Source organism: Antechinus flavipes, chromosome 2 (assembly GCF_016432865.1).
Source record: "Antechinus flavipes isolate AdamAnt ecotype Samford, QLD, Australia chromosome 2, AdamAnt_v2, whole genome shotgun sequence".
NCBI classification, from domain to species: Eukaryota; Metazoa; Chordata; class Mammalia; order Dasyuromorphia; family Dasyuridae; genus Antechinus; species Antechinus flavipes.
In genome coordinates this window covers 400,869,762-400,890,540 of record NC_067399.1, presented here as the reverse complement: position 1 = coordinate 400,890,540, position 20,779 = coordinate 400,869,762, and the positions used below count along the sequence as shown (strand labels likewise).

At 35.9% G+C, this 20,779-nt stretch overlaps 1 long non-coding RNA gene across 1 annotated transcript; it reads right to left on the bottom strand.

Annotated features, from left to right (window-relative positions):
- Positions 1-491: 491 nt before the first annotated feature.
- LOC127550109 (uncharacterized) lies at positions 492-19,126 on the bottom strand. Its single transcript, XR_007950777.1, has 3 exons — positions 19,035-19,126; positions 12,837-12,921; positions 492-1,764 (listed from the first exon to the last, which is right to left on the bottom strand). It is a non-coding gene; the product is annotated as an uncharacterized LOC127550109 (long non-coding RNA).
- Between the last annotated feature and the right edge of the window lie 1,653 nt (positions 19,127-20,779).

Sequence of the window (20,779 nt, the reverse complement as noted above, 5' to 3'; positions counted from 1 at the left end):
TTGTTTTGTTGATTGTCTACACTTAGGAAAGTAATAGAGAAAATGTAAATAAAGAAGATTAAGCTTAAAAGTGTGTCATGTATACAACCCCTGCCCACCCACAGCTTCTAGCCAATTTTCAAGTGCCAGGTTGGCCAACAGCTGATAATTTTTTCAGCCATAAGTCATAAATAGTGATCTACTTTGCTAGAAGTATCCACACTTATGAAATCACAAACTCTTGAAATATTTAAGCAAATATTTTGGTTACTCTATCTGGGTTCCTGAAGAATGTGCCAGCAGAACATCATTTCTAGTAATTAACTAAAAAGATTACAAGTACAGACTCATTAAGTCTCTTTATCTGATGACCAATCTATTTAAATATGGAGAGACTTCTCACCAGGTTGTCAATTGAAGAAAATTTAGTCACAGAAATTCTGAGGAGAGGGATGAACTGGTAAATATTTAATAATTGGCCCACCTTCCCCCCCAATAAAAGAGAAGGATGAATGATACAATCTGCTGTTTAACTAACTGCTATTTAACAGTTTTACGACCACCTTCTTTAGTTTAGACAATTAAAACAAAAAACAAAAAACTGAAAACCCAAATCAAGCCCTGTCATATGGTTTACTGATTTACGAGGTGTTATACACACAGAAAATTTAACAATCTGACAATAGTAGCTTCAGGGGACAACTCCAACACATGCCTGAGGTTACCTATACCAATAAAATTCCATATCCTTTCAACTTTGAGGTGTTATTGCCATGTGGAAAATATCCTCTTAGAGAGATAAATGACCAATGTCCCAAAGCTGAAACTTATAAACAAGAGATTCTCTCATAATTTAAGTAAATCATCTGATGATTTCTATCTTCTGTTTAGGTTACTTGCATTAGTACATCGAACTGGAGCATTGTGAGGAAAGTGTCTTGTAAATTATAAAACTACATAAATATGGATTAACAGTACAATAGTAATGTTAAAAGTTACTTGAGAAATTAATTCTTTCTTCTCCTTCATAATTATAGCTAGATCATGAAAAATAGATAAGTTCCTTGAGAAGGGAAATGATTCTGCCTTTCTTTATGTCCCCAAAGCTTAGTACAGAACTTGGTTCATAATAAGCCCTTAAATTCAGGTTGATGACTGAATAACTTAAAGGAATGGTGGAGAGTGAGGGGGAACCATCAGGAACTAAGCATTAACTTGAAAACTCTTTTATTATTTTATTACTCTTTGAATATTTATATATTTATATTTAATTATTTTCCTTTACCCTAAATATGCCTATATCCTCTAGATCTTGCCCTGGGGATTGGGTGGTTGTTACTAAAGTCTCAGAAATAGTAAAAGGCTGATCTGTCTTCGGGCTAAAGAAATACTTTGTACTTTCCTTAAAGCCCCAGAGCAAGGTATTTATGGACGTTAATAAATTCCTCCTTCAATCTCAGAAAAGGGGAGTGGAAAGAAGCTACCCTTATGCTTACTCCATAGATAAGAAAACATCAAGGGATTAGCTGATGGAAGATCTGAGACTAGATGTTGTGACTCAACTGTGCTTCTTAGGCCTTGGATTACTTTGTCAAAGCTTCAGTGGAAGAAGAGACCTTAAACATAGAGTTTTCTACAAAATGAGGCCTTCCTTCGTGGGAAGAAAAAGGAAAATATTATAGTCAATTCAGCAAGTTAGTTACTGATTTTCCATTTGAGATTATCCAGCTCCTTTGTTTTTCTTCTTCTCGCTTGTCTTTTTCTTTTCCAAAGTCCTTGCAAAGTCTTCTCCATGTGACCAGGGTTAAAGGGGGAGGAAGGGAAAAGTGAAAGAAAAAATTATTAATAAATAATGTTAATTGTTCTGCCAAAAATTAAACATAAAGGAACAATAGTAGCATAACAATTTGACCCTGGATTGTTTCTATTTGAACTCTATTGAATATGAAATAAGAAAAATGATATGAGGTTTTTAAATTTGCAAAATATTTTACAGATTTACTTGTTCCAGTCTTTTGGGGCAGAACTTGATGGATTTCAATGAGAGAAACAAATGAACCAATAATGCTAAATTAAAGCAAAAGTTGTTTGCTCTTTTGTGTGGTGTTTTATATCACATAAGGAAAGGTACTTTGGTTAGGATGAGAAGGCAGGGTAAGGGAGGACAGGACAAGGATACATTGGGACCACTACTACATGAAAGACAATTAGACATATAGGATAAGACATATGTGTAGGAATCTAGCTTTGAGTAGATTGATGATCAGCCCTTGCAAAAACAAGATGGTGCCCTGACCCAAGCTTTTGATCATTCCTCCAGTTCTTTATTTTAAACCATTTGAGCTGTCCCATATAATAGGCTAAAAAATAGAAGGACAGACAGAGACAGAGGGAAAGATGCTGATGAGAGTCAGGTGTTTTATAAGGAAGAATAGGGTCAGGTTTAGGTTCCTTTGACTGGTACTTCATCCTTTATATGGATATTCCAGATATGGGAGTTTCCAGAGAAGATATTATCAAGTAAGAGAAGGAAGTATCTTTGGAGCATAGACAGCCTGTTGGAGATAAAAAAAAGTGCAGGAAATGTCTCCATTGATGCATGAGGTATTATGTCCATTTTATAGAGGAAGAAAATGAGGTTCAGAACAATTAAATAAATTACCAGGTCCACATAGCTAGTGAGTATTTGAAGCAGGATTCAAAACCAGATCTTATTCTTTCCAAGGAAGTGTTGACAACACAATCAAAGCTCCAAATAAAGCTTGCTATATGTCAACATAATTTCATAATAATGTCTAATAAAGCAATTAATAATATTTTATAGTTTAATGAAAGGAATATTGGTTCTGAAGTCAGAGGGCCTAAATTCAAATGCTGTTTCTGCTCATATCTTCTCTGTGATTTGGGGCAAGATTAGATCACATTCCTGAACTTCGATTTTTCACGTATAAAATAAAGTAATAACACTAGATAGCCCCTGAAGTCCTATTCAGATTTAGATCTTAAAGCCTATCGTACCAAAATCTACCCTAAATCCATGGTTCTAGTCCTTTAGGCTATCCCAGAAACCCAACCCAACTAAAATCCTGTGTAGGGCCCAAGTACAGCATTTATTTTTTTTAAGTGGATAATGTTTAATGTCTCAGAGAACTCTTGAGCACTACAGAAATAGTTCACTAAGAGCCAAGATGAAGGAGAAAAAGCAGGAACCTGCCTGAGCTCTCCCCCAATCCTTTCCAAAAATCTTTAAATAATGACTATAAAAAATTTTAGACCATCAGTACCCACAAAAGGATGGAGTAAAAGAAAGAGCAAATAAGGGAATTTGAAAACCAAGTAAGAAGTGGAGGGAAAATTGGGAAGAATAATGAGAGTGATTCAGAAGTACAAAAAGCCAATAAGGAAAAGAATGCTGTAAAAAGCAGAATTGGCCAAATGGAAAAGGAGGTACAAAGCTTACTGAGGAAAATAATTTCTTAGAAATTAGAATATTAGTTAACAATTAATAATTAAAATTAGAATAGAGTAAAAGGATTTAATAAGATTCATCTATTTCCATTCTTCCTACATGGGAAAATGATACTTGTAACTCATAAGAACTTTCTCTTTATTATGTCAGCTAAAAGGAGTATATATAGACAGAGGACACAGGTATGAATTGAATTTGAAGGGATGATATCTTTAAAAAATAAAATTAAGAGGTGAGAGAGGAACATATTTGGAAAAGGGAAAGGAAGAGGTGGAATGGTGTAAATTACATGCCATAAAAAACACAAGAAAAAGCTTTTAGAATGGAGGAGAAGAAAAGGAAGGAAAGAGGAGGAAAATAGGAAGGAAAAAAAGGAATATATTCTCATCTTAACTGGCTGGAAGAGGAAATATCATACACATTCAATTGGATATTATTCCTGCAGGAAAATAAGAGAAAAAGGAAATAGGAGAAGGGGGAAAGGTGATAGAAGGGACAGTGTATTGGGGGAGGGAGGTGGTTAGAAGCAAAACACATTTTTTTGAGCATTTAAGCATCATTTTATTTATTTATTTTCTGGTTATACACGTACATTCATTTTTTAAAAAAACACATTTCCTTATGGATCATGTTGGGAGAGTAAAATCAGAGCAAAAGGGGAAAACCACAAGAGAAAAAAAAAATAGAAGAAAAAGGAAATAGCATGGGTTGATTTATATTGAATGCACATAGCTCGCTCGCTCTCTAAATGAAGATGACGTTTTCCATCCAAGATTTATTGAGATATCTAGGTTACCTTGGGTCCCTGAACCACTGAGAAGAACCAAGTCTTTTATAGTTAATCATTGCACAATTTTGCTATTACTGTGTACAATGTATTCCTAGTTCTGCTTGTTTTGTTCAGCATCAGTTCATGCAAATCTTTCCAGGTCTTTCTAAAATTAGTTTGTTCATCAATTTTGTAAAACAATAATTTCCCATTTCTTTCATATATCATGACTTATTCAGCCATTCCCCAGTTGATGGGCATCTACTCATTTTCCAATTCTTTGCCACCATAAAAAGAATTGCTACAAACATTTTTACACAGGTATGTCCTTTTTCCTCTTTTTATGATTTCCTTGGGATACAGACCCAATAGCGGCACTGTTGGATCAAAGGGCAACTTCTATTTTTTTTTTTCTCTTGTGGTTTTCCCCTTTTGTTCTGATTTTACTCTCCCAACATGATCCATAAGGAAATGTGTTTTTTTAAAAAATTAATGTACGTGTATAACCAGAAAATAAGGAGGGCCAGGGTGAAAGGAGAGAGAAAAAACTGAATGGAAATAATTAACAATAATAATTGTAAAAAGAATTTTGAAGCCAAAAAAAAAAAAAAAAAACTGAAGAGACACAGAAGCCACTGGCCCAACTTCACTGCTGATCAGCCCAGAAGCTTTGATCTGCTCCAGTTCTGACTGTGTGGGCTGGTCCCAGCTTACATCAATTGGTGGCTTCTTGATATCACTGACAGACTTAGTGGGATACCCAGTCAACAAACTCTGCTGCTACCAGAACTTCAGCCTCCCCCACTAACAGGGATTACACAAGCAAGTGAACACCACAACTGGCTGCTCCAGCCTTTTGAGGAAGAAAAGGTTAAAGAAATTTGCCTTTTGAAACCACATATAAGCTCTTGTCCTAATCCTAATCAACTGCTCTTTCCTTCCATGCATTGTACCAAGCTTCAGTACAACAAGAGGGAAAAACCACAGGAGAAGGAAAAAAAAAAAAAACCAGAAAAAAGAAATGAACATAACATGTATTGATTTACATTCAATAACTATAGTCCTTTTCCAATGCATTTTTCAAAATGACATTTTCTATCCGAAGTTTATTGGAATTGCCTTGGAAACAATATTTTTAACATCGTACCTCTTATCCTTATACAGATTTATGAAAAGAGTAGAGCCTTTGGCGGCAAAGTAACATTTTTTTTTTCATTCTAAATTAATCTTCTAGACCCCAGCAAGATGAATAATATATGAAGTATTATGCTAGAGAAAGTTCATCTAAGAATAAGTTCAAGTTCATAAGTTCATCATAGGATTTAGGCATTGTAGTCATTACCTAGTCCAACTCCCTTAAGCAGGAGACATAGGTTTCAGTAACTGTGTAATCTCAATTAACTCCCTTCCCATCACCCAGCCTCATTATATTTATTTAATATTTTGTTTTTCCCCAATTACATGTAAAAACAATTTTTAACATTCATTTTTAAAATTTTTAGTTTCAAATTCTCTCCCTCCCTTTCAAGGTATATGGAAATGGGTGGATTTGGGAAGAGAGCTGATGTTGGGAAACTGATGGGCTAAATCTTGAAAAGGATCCCCATGTAGAAAATTGAGTGGGGAACCTGAGGGAAGTTTTTTCTAGGGGGTCAAGAGTGGAGAAAGGGTGGCCACGTAGAATCCTCTCCTCCCCTCATCCCTCTACTTTTAGGTTAATTGATTGAATATTTGTTTCTTGATACATAAATGTTTTTTGGTTAAAAGAAAATGGTCGTAAATGTGATCCATACTTTGTTTCGAATATTTCTAAAACTTTAATTGCTATGTTAAAAAAAACTTTCTTGAATTCTTTTATGTGGAATTGGGTCTTTTGTATAAGTTTAAATTGATTGTATTGGGTCATCCTGAGGTTATTTAAAGGGCCTCTGAACATAATAGTTTTTTCTTTGTCCTTTTGAAAATGTTTCTGTTATGGACAATATGCAATTTGGGATATTTTTCTATGTATTGGGTATTTTAAAAGCAAAATGATCTGTATGTATAATGTTCACTCATATAACATCTACCTAGATATGATAATTGTTCTAAGTTGTGAACTTACTGAGACAAAATTTCTTTCTGTTATGACTATAAGGTTATGATAAATAATTGTTTAAGATTTATCAGAAATTTGATTGATGGAATTTGTTATTGGAGATAAAATTTCTTGGACTTAGAGTTAATTAGCTAATGCTATTTGGGAGTTTTAAAGCTCCACCCTCTGACAGTTACTGGGACAATTGATAAGCAGTTAAAACTCAACTGCTTATGTTATATTATAGTTATGTTCTTGCATTTTTCCTTCTGTAACTGATCTCTATGATCAGAGCAATGGTCAATAGAACTGTTAAGGCATTTCAATTATGTCATGCCTAGCTATTTTCAATCTGGCTATATGTAATCATTGTATCCTAAATGCTTGGGCAACTATTTCCCCTGGTCATCTGTCTGTTACTGGATATTTGTGTTTTGTTTCTTTAAGGTTTCTACATGAGTGGCTAGAAGCTGGAAAATGAAAGGATGTCCATCAATTGAAGAATGGTTGAGTAAATTGTGGTATATGAATGTTATGGAATATTATTGTTCTGTAAGGAATGACCAGCGGGATGAATACAGAGAGGACTGGCGAGACTTACATGAACTGATGCTGAGTGAAATGAGCAGGACCAGGAGATCATTATATACCTCAACAACGATACTGTTTGAGGATATATTCTGATGGAAGTGGATCTCTTTGATAAAGAGAGCCTTAATTGATCAAAGATGGACAGAAGCAGCTACACCCAGAGAAAGAACACTGGGAAATGAATATAAACTGCTTGCATTTTTGTTTTTCTTCCCGGGTTATTTATACCTTCTGAATCCAATTCTCCCTGTGCAACAAGAGAACTGTTTGGTTCTGCACATATATATTGTATCCAGGATATACTGTAACCTATTCAACATGTAAAGGACTGCTTGCCATTGGGGGAAGAGGTGGAAGGAGGGAGGGGAAAAATCGGAACAGAAGTGAGTGCAAGGGATAATGTTGTAAAAAATTACCCTGGCATGAGTTCTATCAATAAAAAGATATAAAAAAAAAAAAAAAAAAGGTTTTTACATGATAAGTGGACAATTAACAGGGGTCTGTGGGATTGTACCTGTTTGCTTGGCCTGTAAAGCAAACTCGTCTCTTCACATAGGAAACTGCTGGCAATCCATTTTGGCCTCCTCATATTTTGCAACAGTTTGGTGAACTGAGTCTTTCTATCTGAGACTGATCTAATCTTTATGTGTTAGATTTGTGTTTTTGTTTCAGATTTTGGTCAAATTACAGATATTGGTTTGCTTCTGGAACCTGGATCAGCATTGATCAGCTTTGATTGTCAGCATGACGCACCCACTCTGCAAGGAATGAGAGCCTCCTATCACTTCACAGTCTGAAGCAGCAGTTTTAAATGAGACCATGGACTGGACCCTGCATCTAGTAGTATACATTGGACTGATATGAGGGACTTTGGGAATGGTTGATGACTGACTGTTAAACCTTACCTGGATCATCTATTATTCTGTGTTTAAGATTTGGGATGGGATTTGTTAAAACTGTGTAATTAATGCTGTTATGTTTAAGGGCTTTTAAGGAAATGCTACTGTATTAGTCTGTTATGTATAGGGATTTTGATTTGCTCTTGGGATTTATATGGGGAATGGTCATTTGATAATTCCTTTCCATGAGAAAAAAAGGGGAGGTAGAGATAGAACATTGGGGAAACTGGTATATTTTTTTCAAAATGCCAAAAAGAATGGGAACCCCCTAGCTCCTATTTTGCCTTAGGCATTTCTGCCCCACCTCCTATCTCACTAGTTCAGATTGAATTTGGATGCTTTAGTTTTAGAATCCCTTATTTTGTTAAAAGTGCCCTGGCAGACTCAGTTTTTGGTATTATTTTTTTAAGAAAAGTTTTAGATATCAGACACCTGTCCTGACACTGGCAGTCTCTCTGATCTGTTTTTCCATTCCTGTAACCCCAGTTCATTAAGTATTTCAGCATTTCAAAGGACCTTGAAGTTTGGCATGAGGCACCTAAAAAGTTTGGAGTTTGCCTGCCTTGATGGTCTAACTGTGCATAATCTGCTCAGAAATCTGTATTCTAGTAGCAGCCCTGCCTATTTCTCTGGGTGGGGACTGGTGGAGCTACTACAGCCTCACCCTTCTCCCCTGGAGAGATCTGCCTTTCTGAATGGGCTTGAGCCTTGGCACTGCTGCTCTGTAAGCAGAGACTGAGTTAAGTGCACAAATGACCACAGACCTAACTGTCCATCTCAAACTGGATTCTCTGGCTGAGGTGGTGCTCCAGAACTGTAGAGGACCTGACATGCTTGCAACAAGGGAGCCTTTGTACAGCTGTTAACTCTGGGGTTATCAGGGAGAGACTTGCTCTTGCCATATGAGTCCTTACATTTTTCTAGTTCTATTTTTGGCTCATTTGCTTTACAGAAAGTGGGTTAAAGACCTCCTGGGTATCTAGAGGAAGGTGCTAAGATTCAAAGATTTGAATATTTAGGAGAAAGAGTATGGAATGTTATGCCACAATTCTCTTTAACTGTCCTGACTCAGTTTCCCTGTCTCAGTTTCCTTAACTGTTCTGTCTCAATCTCTTATAAATTAGCAAGATAAAAAAGTAGATCTCCTGACTCTTTTATGGATTTACAATATCCCTTAAAATATTCCAAGATAACCCACAATATCTTTACTTCTTTGTCTCTGGATTTTTTTAGGGTTTTATGGCTTCCCCTCCCTGATAAAATCTTTCCCTCCCTTTCTCTTCTTTGTCTCCAAAAAAGGTACTTAAAGGTTAGGGGTTCCTCCATTCATTGCTGGAGTATGGCAGCTGTCAGTTGTATGCTGGACCCCTCCAGCCCTGGGACCAACATGAATTCCTTGGTCCCAGTATATCTTTATTTCTGTCTGACTGGATAATTCCAAATGAGAGTCTTGTCCAGTCAATCTTACTCTCCCATTAATAAAATATTAAAACTCTCTAATCTCTCTCCTGCCTCAGTTTCTCCGGCATTACATGGACCATGGTCAAAAGATTTGTTCTGTCTCAGGCTGATCATTAATGCAATGAAGAAATATTTCTCAGGTAGACCTGGTCTATTAGCAGACCCTCATTATGGTCATCCCACTTTTCTGAAATACACAGAAGACATACACAGAAGACATAGACCTTGTCATCATCACTAAAGACGTCCTGATCAGTATACTGGGTTTATGATGGAGACTTGCCAAGCACTCTGTGAGTTGATCCAGTTAAGTATTTTTCGCTTCTTCTTCAATTCTACCAGTGCCTTTATATGGTGATTTTACATTATGATTTATGTTCTGAGGCAGCTGATGGCTCAGCGGATAAAGTATCTGTTAGATCTTCAGTCTGAGCTCAAATGCAGCCTTAGATGCTTACTAGATGTGTGTTCCTGGGCAAGTTGTTTGACCTAAATTTGCTTCATTTTCCTCGTGTCAAATCATATATTATTCTTACCTCTCAGGGTTTTTGTGAGAATAAAATGAGATAAATATTTGCAAAATATTGTACAAAATTTAAATGAAAACTGTTATTATCTGTCTCTAATTGAACATTTCTCCTTTTACTTCACAAAGGAATTTATAATTATATTCCCCTTGAGGAGAACTTAGTCTTTACTTCCTAGGATCTTTGCTTTCATGATCTCCCTTTCCTCCAGTCCAGATCTAGGTGAAATAAATCTTATCTGCTTGTATACTAAATAGTCTAGGTACAATAGCTAAATAATAGTAGCACTCATATGGTACTTTAAATTCTGCAAAGAGTGTTACTATTTTATCTCATTGGGATCTCACAACAATCTCGTGAAGTAGGTATATCATCACCCCCAATTTGTTGTGTTGTTTGCTTGTTTTTTTCTCTTTTTGATCTGATTTTTTTTGAGCAGCATGCCAAATATGGAAATATGTTTAGAAGAATTATACATGTTTAACCTATATTGGAATGTTTGCTATCTAGGGGAAAGAGAAGAGGATTAAGGAGGGAGAAAATTTTGAAACACAAGATTTTTAAAAGTTAATGGTGGAAAAAAAAAAAAAGTTAATGGTGAAAACTATTTTTGCATGTATTTAGAAAAATAAAATGTTATTACCATTTAAAAAAAAATAAAATAAAATAGGGGTAATAATAGCATTTACCTTGCAGAATTGTTGTAAAAATCAAATGAGAAAATGCTTTTGGCATGCTTAGTGCATTATTATCCTCCTTCCTCCTTATTTCTATTAAGGGCACTATCATTATTCCTCCCAGTCCCTAGGCAGAAAATCAATATAATCCTCAACTCCTCTCTTACAGTTATTACATATATCCAATCTGTCTACAAGTCTTGTCTATTTTATGTTCATAACACATCTGGTAAATGTCCCCACCCTGGTGCAGACACTTATCATATCATGTTTGGGCTATTGCAGAAAACTTCTGAATGGCCCTTCACCTCAAGTTTTTTCCCATATCAATCCATCATCCATTCAGCTGCCAAGGTGATTTTCTAAAACATGTCACTCCTTCACCATCATCCCTAGCCTCATTCACTAAACTCCAGGGGCTCCCTATTATCTTCAGGATCAAATTTAAAATATTGATTGACTTTTAAAGCCTTTTCCACCTGATTTCTTCCTACCTTTCTAATCTTATTAAATCTTATTGCCTTCTGTGTATTCCAAGAGCTTTCTTGTTGTTCCTCAAACAGAATACTATACCTTTCTTTTTCACTGGTGATTTCTTATACCACCTCCTTTATCTTCTGTCTTCCCTCATTTCCTTTAAGACTCAGTTCAAATCATAAAAAAGGGGAAAGGACTCACATGTGCAATAATGTTTGTAGCAACCCTTTTCGTAGTGGCAAGGAATTGAAAATGGAATGGATGCCCATCAGCTGGAGAATGGCTGAATAAATTGTGGTATATGAAGACCATGGAGTATTATTATTCTATAAGAAATGATCAGCAGGATGATTTCAGAGAGGCCTGGAGAGACTTACATGAACTAATGCTGAGTGAAGTAATAGAACCAAGAGAACATTGTTTATAGCAATAAGATTATGCGATGATCAATTTTGACTAAAGGGGCTCTTTTCAACAGTGTGGTGATTGAGGCCAGTTCCAATTGTCTTGTGGTGGAGAGAGCCATCAGCATTCAGACAAAGGACTGTGAGGATTAAGTGTTAACCACAAACGTAGTATTTTCACTTTTTTGTTGTTGTTTGTTTACATTTTGTTTTCTTTCTCATTTTTTCTGCTTTTATCTAATTTTTCTTGGCAGCATGACAATTGTGGAAATCAGTATAGAAGAATTGCATGTGTTTAACATATATTGGATTATTTGCTGAAAGGAGGAGAAAATTTTGGAACGTAAGATTTTGCAAGGTTTTGGATGTTGAAAACTATACATATGTTTTGAAAATAAAAATATTTTTAAAAAATAAATATATTCTTATAAAATTAAAAAAGAAAATTATCCATGCATATATTTTGAAAATAAAAAAACTAAAAAAAAAAGATTCAATTCAGTTCCTACCTTCTGCAAGAGATCCTTCTTGATCCTGTCCACTAGAAGTGCCTCTACTGTGTAACAGCCTTCCATCTATTTTGGATATATCTTGTAAGCATATAATTGTTTGCATATTATCTCTCTCATTTGCCCTATTTGAGAATAGAGACTGTGTATTTGCCTTGCTTTATAACCTTATTGTTTGGCACTAACATCTAATACATAGTAAGAACTAAACGAATGCTTAGTGACTCACTTGCTTGTCTTAAAAGCCAAGAAAATAAAGTCTAATCACTTTTCTTAAAAAAAAAAAAAAAAAAAAGGTAAGACTGCTATTTTTTAAAGTATATGACTAAAAAAAAAGTACTTATAATCAGCATTGATTAGAGAAATGCAAATTAAAACAACTCTGAGTATCACCTCACACTGTCAAAGTGGTGGCTAAGATAAAATGATAATGATAAATGTTAGAGGGGATATAGGAAAACTGGGACACTTAAGCATTGTTGGTGGAATTGTGAAATGATCCATCCACTCTGGAGAGCAATTTGGAAGTATGCCCAAAGGGGTATCAAACTGTGCATACTTTTTGACCCAGAAATTCCACTATTCGATCTATATCCCAAGGAAATCATAAAGGAGGGAAAAGGATCCACATGAGCAAAAATGTTTATAGCAGCTCTTTTTGTGGTAGCAAAAAATTGGAAAATGAGGAGATGCCCATCAATTGGGAAATGGCTGAATATGTTGTGGTATATGAAGGTAATAGAATGTTATAAAATGATGAACAAGCTGACTTTAGAAAGTCCTGGAAAGATTTCATTGAACTGATGCTGAACTAAACAAGCAGAACCAGGAATACATTGTACACAGTAATAGCAAGATAGGACAATGATCAACTATGAAAGACTTGGTTCTTCTCAGTGGTTCAATGATCCAAGGCAATCCCAATAAACTTTGGATAGAAAATACTACCTGCATCCAGAAAGAGAATTATGGAAATTGAATATAAATCAATACATACTAGGTTCACTTCTTTTTTTCTGATTTTTTTTCTCTCGTGGTTTTTCTCTTTTGTTCTCATTTTTCACTTCCAAGATGATTCGTAACTAGAAAAAATAAAACAGTTCATAATTTTTTTTTTTAAAGAATATCCTTCGGAAAAACTGGAACCTTTCCCAGTAAGATCTGGAGTGAAGCAAGGTTGCCCACTATCACCATTATTATTTAATATCGTATTAGAAACACTAGCCTCGGCAATAAGAGTTGAGAAAGAAATTAAAGGAATTAGAGTAGGCAATGAGGAAACCAAACTATCACTCTTTGCAGATGATATGATGGTATACCTAGAGAACCCCAGACATTCTACCAAAAAGCTATTGGAAATAATTCATAATTTTAGCAAAGTAGCTGGCTACAAAATAAATCCCCATAAATCCTCAGCATTTTTATACATCACCAACAAAACCCAACAGCAAGAGATACAAAGAGAAATTCCATTCAGAATAACTGTTGATACCATAAAATATTTGGGAATCTATCTACCAAAGGAAAGTCAGGAATTATATGAGCAAAATTATAAAAAAGTCTCCACACAAATAAAGTCAGACTTAAATAATTGGAAAAATATTAAGTGCTCTTGGATCGGCCGAGCGAACATAATAAAGATGACAATACTCCCTAAACTAATCTATTTATTTAGTGCTATACCAATCAGACTTCCAAGAAAATATTTTATTGATCTAGAAAAAATAACAACAAAATTCATATGGAACAATAAAAAGTCGAGAATCTCAAGGGAATTAATGAAAAAAAAAATCAAATGAAGGTGGCCTAGCTGTACCTGATCTAAAATTATATTATAAAGCAGCAGTCACCAAAACCATTTGGTATTGGCTAAGAAATAGATTAGTGGATCAGTGGAAAAGGCTAGGCTCACAAGACAGAATAGTCAATTATAGCAATCTAGTGTTTGACAAACCCAAAGCCCCTAACTTCTGGGAAAAGAATTCATTATTTGATAAAAACTGCTGGGATAATTGGAAATTAGTATGGCAGAAATTAGGCATGGACCCACACTTAACACCATATACCAAGATAAGATCAAAATGGGTCTATGACCTAGGCATAAAGAACGAGATTATAAATAAATTAGAGGAACATAGAATAGTTTATCTCTCAGACTTGTGGAGGAGAAAGAAATTTGTGACCAAAGATGAACTAGAGACCATTACTGATCACAAAATAGAAAATTTCGATTACATCAAATTAAAAAGCCTTTGTACAAATAAAACTAATGCAAACAAGATTAGAAGGGAAGCAACAAACTGGGAAAACATTTTCACAGTTAAAGGTTCTGATAAAGGCCTCATTTCCAAAATATATAGAGAACTGACTCAAATTTATAAGAAATCAAGCCATTCTCCAATTGATAAATGGTCAAAGGATATGAACAGACAATTTTCAGAGGATGAAATTGAAACTATTACCACTCATATGAAAGAATGTTCCAAATCATTATTGATCAGAGAAATGCAAATTAAGACAACTCTGAGATACCACTACACACCTGTCAGATTGGCTAAGATGACAGGAAAAAATAACGATGAATGTTGGCGGGGATGCGGGAAAACTGGGACACTAATGCATTGTTGGTGGAGTTGTGAATGAATCCAACCATTCTGGAGAGCAATCTGGAATTATGCCCAAAAAATTATCAAATTGTGCATACCCTTTGATCCAGCAGTGTTTCTATTGGGCTTATATCCCAAAGAAATACTAAAGAAGGGAAAGGGACCTGTATGTGCCAAAATGTTTGTAGCAGCCCTGTTTGTAGTGGCTAGAAACTGGAAAATGAAAGGATGCCCATCAATTGGAGAATGGCTGGGTAAATTGTGGTATATGAATGTTATGGAATATTATTGTTCTGTAAGAAATGACCAGCAGGATGAATACAGAGAGGACTGGCGAGACTTACATGAACTGATGCTAAGTGAAATGAGCAGAACCAGGAGATCATTATACACTTCGACAACGATATTGTATGAGGACATATTTTGATGGAAGGGGATTTCTTTGACAAAGAGACCTGAGTTTCAATTGATAAATGACGGACAAAAGCAGCTACACCCAAAGAAAGAACACTGGGAAACGAATGTGAACTATCTGCATTTTTGTTTTTCTTCCCGGGTTATTTATACCTTCTGAATCCAATTCTCCCTATGCAACAAGAGAACTGTTCGGTTCTGCAAACATATATTGTATCTAGGATATACTGCAACATATCCAACATATAAAGGACTGCTTGCCATATAGGGGAGGGGGTGGAGGGAGGGAGGGAAAAAAAATTTGGAACAGAAACGAGTGTCAATATAAAGTAATTATTAAATAAAAATTTAAAAAAAAAATAAAGAATATCCTTCCCAATGAGTCCCTAGCCCAAATGAACTTGTCACAAGAAAGAAGCATGATTAAACAAAGCAAATCAACACATTAGGCCATGTCTGCCAAATATGCCTCATTCTACACCTGAAGCCTACAACCTTTCTCCTTTCATCTTCAATCTTCTGGAATCAAGATTGGTCATTTCATTAATTTAAGTGCTAACATCTTTTACTGTTGTTTTTTGTGTCATTATTATGACCATCACATGAGTAAATTGTTCTTTTATTTCTGCTCACTTCATAGTATATTAGTTCATACAATTCTTCCCCAGGTTCTCTCACTTTTTTGCTAATTTATTTTTCCTTTTGGCTATGGTACATTACATTCCCATATCCCCATTTGTGTTCTCTAATTGATGGGACCCTACTAGGTTTCCAGTTTTGTTTTTGTTTTTACTACAAAATTATTTCTACAAATATCTTTGTATGCACTGCTCCTTTCTGACTTAGATATTCATTCCTACGATATGCCAAGATACAGTTTTGATATCTTTTTAAAGATAGTTCCAAATAATTTTCCAAGATGATTGGAAAAATTTATAACTTCTGCAACTTTACAACTATCTAATCCCTTTTTCACATGATGACTCTTTGGATTCTTGAAGATAGCTTACATAGATGTCCTACTTAGATGTTTTTCAAAGCTAACCATTCCCATTTTCTTCAATTAATCTTCACATGGCATCGTCTCTAGTTCCCTCACTATTGTGATTGCCCTCCTCCAGATGTGCTCAAATTTGCCTTTGTTGGTGACACCTGGAACTGAACACAATATTCTAGTAATGATCTGAACAGGTCAGAGGACAATGGGACTATTATTTCCTTTCTGGAGCCTCCTGGCCTCTCATAATGCAGCCTGAGTGGGTCATGTCACACTGTTGCTTTCTGATAAGCTTAAAATCTATTAAAATCTCCATATATTTTTCACAAAAACTTTTTTCTAGGTACATTGTATGTGTGCATTTGATTTACCTGAATTCAAATTTAAGACTTTACATGTACCTCTAATCAGTTTCACCTAATTTGGTCCATTTTTAGGCTGTTAAGATCATCTTCGATTCCTGACTCTATAATAAAGATGTTAACTATCATTCCCATCTTCACATCATCTGCAAATTTTATAAGCAACTTTTCTTCTTGACTTGTTTTAAGACTTAGACAAATGGTTTGTGGAGTTACTACCTAGCCTTGATTACTGAATGGATCAGTCAAACTGAGATCTGATAAGAACTTTAGCTTAAAAAAGGTCAAAGTCTCCCACTACCTCCAGGGCCATCTCCTAGTCCTGATTCATATCTAGCTTCTAGTTCCAGATGGCCCTGGAGGAGAAAGTGAGGCAGGTGACCTTGCACAGCCCTACCTCACTTAAATCCAATTCATCTGCCTGTCATCGTATCATCTCCCTGGTGTTAAGGTTCTCTTCAGGAAAGAAGGAGAAACAACAGCAACTTCCAATTAGGAATAATCTCTTCTTCAGTTGGTTTTGAGATATTTCATATTCCTCTTAATAATCACTCAGTAAACATTTCTTGTTTGCTTTCTTAAGTGCTTACTATGTGCCAGATGGGAAGCTAGGTGGCACAGTGGATAGAATGCCAGACCCAAAGGCAGGAAGACTCATCTTTCTGAGTTCAACTCTGCCTTAGACACTTACTACCTGTGTGACCCTGGGCAAATCACTTAATTTCATTTCTTATTTAAATCACTTAACTGAGTTCCTCATTGGTTCAATTTGTCAACTGGCTGTGAAAATCCATAACAGGAATATGATCTTGTCATTGTCCTAGTGACTATTTTGCACTTTGAATTTATTAAGTACTTAGTATTAGTACTTAAATATAGTATTGATGTAATCTTTGAAGTTGGATTTCTAACATTACATTCTCATTCTCTGGCTAAAACATAACAGGAACATAAAATGGTTTACAAGAAAACAAAATTGTACTCTTTTTTGGAATCAGAAATGCCCTATTAAATTTTTCTTTCATCTAATGCTTTGTAAGACTCTATTTGGCTGCAATCACACTTTATATCAGAAAAAAGTTGGTGATGAGGTGAATGAGAATGAGGCGGGAAGAGGAGGAATGGCTTAAGCAATCTTTGCTTTCAATACAGATTTGGACAAACATCATCTTCAGTTAAGAGATGAGAATGAGGAAGGCTAGAAGAAGAATAGGTGACTTGAAAAAATGTCCTGTTATTGTGGGGGAGATGTATTAATTTGGCAAACCTGTTTCTCTACCTCCAGAGAACTTATTAATTGGGATTGACCAGGGGCAGAGGTGGGCAGAGTTGGTCCTGTGTTTTCTGACAGTAGTGAAATGAACACTGGTTTGACTAGAAAGAAGATCTAAGTCCTAGTTCTTCTGGCTGTATGATTCTAAACAAGTCACTTAACCTTTTGAATCTATTTTCTTAGCTATAAGATGGGGGTGATAGTACCTGCCCTAAAGTTATAGAATCTTAGGGATCATTTAGCCCAATCTCTCACCCTATGTAGAAATTCTCATTTTACAGTATTCCTGAATATGTGAATAAAAAGCTTTGATAAAAAAAAAAAAAATGAGTTGCTTATTGAGGAAGTACATTTATCACCAATATGGATACTTATCAGAAAACTGTAGAGGGAAGGCTTCTTGACTGTATATTTGATTCAATATTTGCTGTAGTAGGGCTAGTACATTACAAATGACACCTATTGGTGTCAGAGTGGGTATAATAGGTAAGTAGGAGTAATTTACTGAAGTAACATGGCTTCTATCCAACTTTATAAGCTCAGCCACATAGAGAGGAGTGTCCTCCATCCAAGAGTTCCTTCTTGTCCAAGCCCCATTGTTCAGATTTAATAGTCAAAGTTTGCTTACTATACCATTTACAATGTATGTATTATGCAAGATCCTGCCATTCAAGTATTTAATTGACTAAGTTGCTTTCTTTCATGGTCAATTTTAGAAATGCTAAAGTACAAAAGATAAAAAAGCTATTAATATTATGGCATGCAGGGATACTTGGGATCTTGAAGACTATACTAACAGGGAACAAGTCCTGAAAGGTCCTACCAGTGTCATTTGGAACTTTACTCAATGATGCGGGAAAGATTCCTTTCTAGATTCCCACCCTCTCCTAGTTAATAATGTTAATTGCCCTTTAACTCACAAATCCTGGTCCCTTTGAATTCCAATAGAAGATCTGACCTGTTCCCAGTCCCACTTGGTTATGAGCCAACTTTGGGGCTACACCCAAAAGCACCTCGAGCTAAGTCTCCTATTATAAAAAGGCCATGCTGGGAACCCCTCTTTGCAGAGATTCCAAACATGGCTACCATGTGAGGGCCCTTTGTCCACTGGACCCTCTGTCCAGTGCCCTCCTTATCTCTACCTTCGCCTATACTTTAACTTTGCTTATCCAATAATAAACCTCTTTTATCAATCTAGCTCTCGGGCCAGTAAATGCTTTTATTGGGAACTCGTGCCGCTACTAGACCCCCTTGCGCCGAATCTGTACCCCAAACCTGCCACTAGACCTTAACCCTAATTTCATTTAGGTACCCCAAAGCTAGACCTCAACACTCTGAATGATATTCCTGAAGGATAAATAGGCAGCAAGACAGGCTGTCAACTCCCTGCCCTTGACTCCTGGCTAGATGAAAAAGGAAATGGTTCCATGTTTTGTTGTCAGAAATCTTTTTGGCTTTGTTCAGAGAAAACTAACAGTTTCAAGACGATAGTGGTAATTCCAAGGCTTTGTAGCCCTTCCTTTGTAGCCCTTTGTTGTCATACCTTTTGTCTTTCCGGCTATTCTTGATGCTGCTGAGAGTCTGGACAACCTGAGGCACAACAGAAGGTATGCGTGAAATTCAAGTGGAAGTTCTATAAGCACTAAATTGGGTGCAAAAATCAGTAAGAAACAAACAGATACCATCAGATCTGGGAGCAACTGCGTTCCCTGGATTCCAGAGAGTTTAAGGAAAAGGAGAGGAGAGATTTGAGAGGGAAAAAAACCTCAAGTTAACAAACATTTAATACTTTATGTTGACACTGGGAATACAAATATAAGCAGAAAGAAAGCTAATTCCTGCTCTCAAAGGGTTTATATTCTAATAAAGGAAGATAATATTTAAAAGATAGCTGAGAAACAGCAGGGAAAAAGAGAGGAAAAGGAAAGATGGGGAGCAGCTTGGAGGAAGACTGAAGAGTCGGGAATTGGGAGAGGAGTAGTGAAAATGGCTGGCCTAGTAATATCCCTCTAAATGGAAATTCATGAACAAATTCGCCTATCAAAAGAGGATACCACAAAAGCAGAGAGAACTTCAAGGGTGAGAAGATGAATGAGATGTGTTGGACAACTCCAGAGGATCAAGAGTGAAGTCAGAGGAGAAATCAAAGAATGAGCATTAATTAATTAGACCTAACAAATAATGTCACCAACTCCGTGAATACCTTTTATGTCTATATTTTTTAGAGACCTCCTTCTTCCTGTAGGTGGGAGAAATAGGAACTCTTGTATCTTCTTTCCCATACCCTCACCCCACTAGACTTTGTTATAGACAGACTGAGGGAATTTTAAAAACTAGACTTCTAATCCCAGTAAATCACTTTATAGGATTATAGGCTGTAGAGCTAGAAAAGACTTCAAAGAGTTTCTGTCTTAACTCTTTCGGTTTGCAAATCGAACTTCAGAGAGCTTAAATTATTTGCCCAAGGAAATAAGAACAAAATACAAAAAGCTAATTTAGGTCCTCTGATCTCAAAGTCAGCATTTTTCCACTTTATCATAATTTCTTTCTGACCTCAATCTCCCCATCTATAAAATGAAGGCATTGGACTCGATCTCTCTATTCCATTGTAGTTCTGACATCCATGTTGTGTTTGGAAGTAGCATGGCAGAAAAGAATGAACATTGAATTTAGAGTCAGAACACTGAGGTTTCAGTCCCAAATCTGTCTTTTAATTTTTCTTGGTCTCATTTCCTCATCTGTAAAATGAAGAGTTGGATTAAAATAATCTTGGAAGACTCTGCTATTAAATGTGCTATTTCTTTCCAGCACTAGGATTCATTTGGGTTTTTTGATAGTACAAAATGAAGAAGCATGAATAATGTCTTTCCTCATCACTAGCATAAAGTCCTTTTGTTAATTTTTTTAGGGAGCATTTTGACTTTGGGGAAGGAAGTGGATGGAATCTGGCTTAAGAATGTAATGCCAGAGAAACTGAGGCAGGAGAGAGATTAGAGAGTTTTTAATATTTTATTAATGGGAGAGTAAGATTGACTGGACAGGACTCTCGTCTCAAATTATCCAGTCAGACAGAGATAAAGATATACTGGGACCAAGGAATTCATGTTGGTCCCAGGTCTGGAGGAGACTATCATCTCAAAGAATCCAGCATCCAGCATCCACCCGCCAGCCGCCATTCTCCAGCAATGAATGGAGAATCTCTAACCTTTATATACCTTTTGGAGACAAAGAAGAGAGTAGGAAAGAGCAGGAAAGCCCAGCTGGAAAAGGCTACGAATCAAAAAGGAA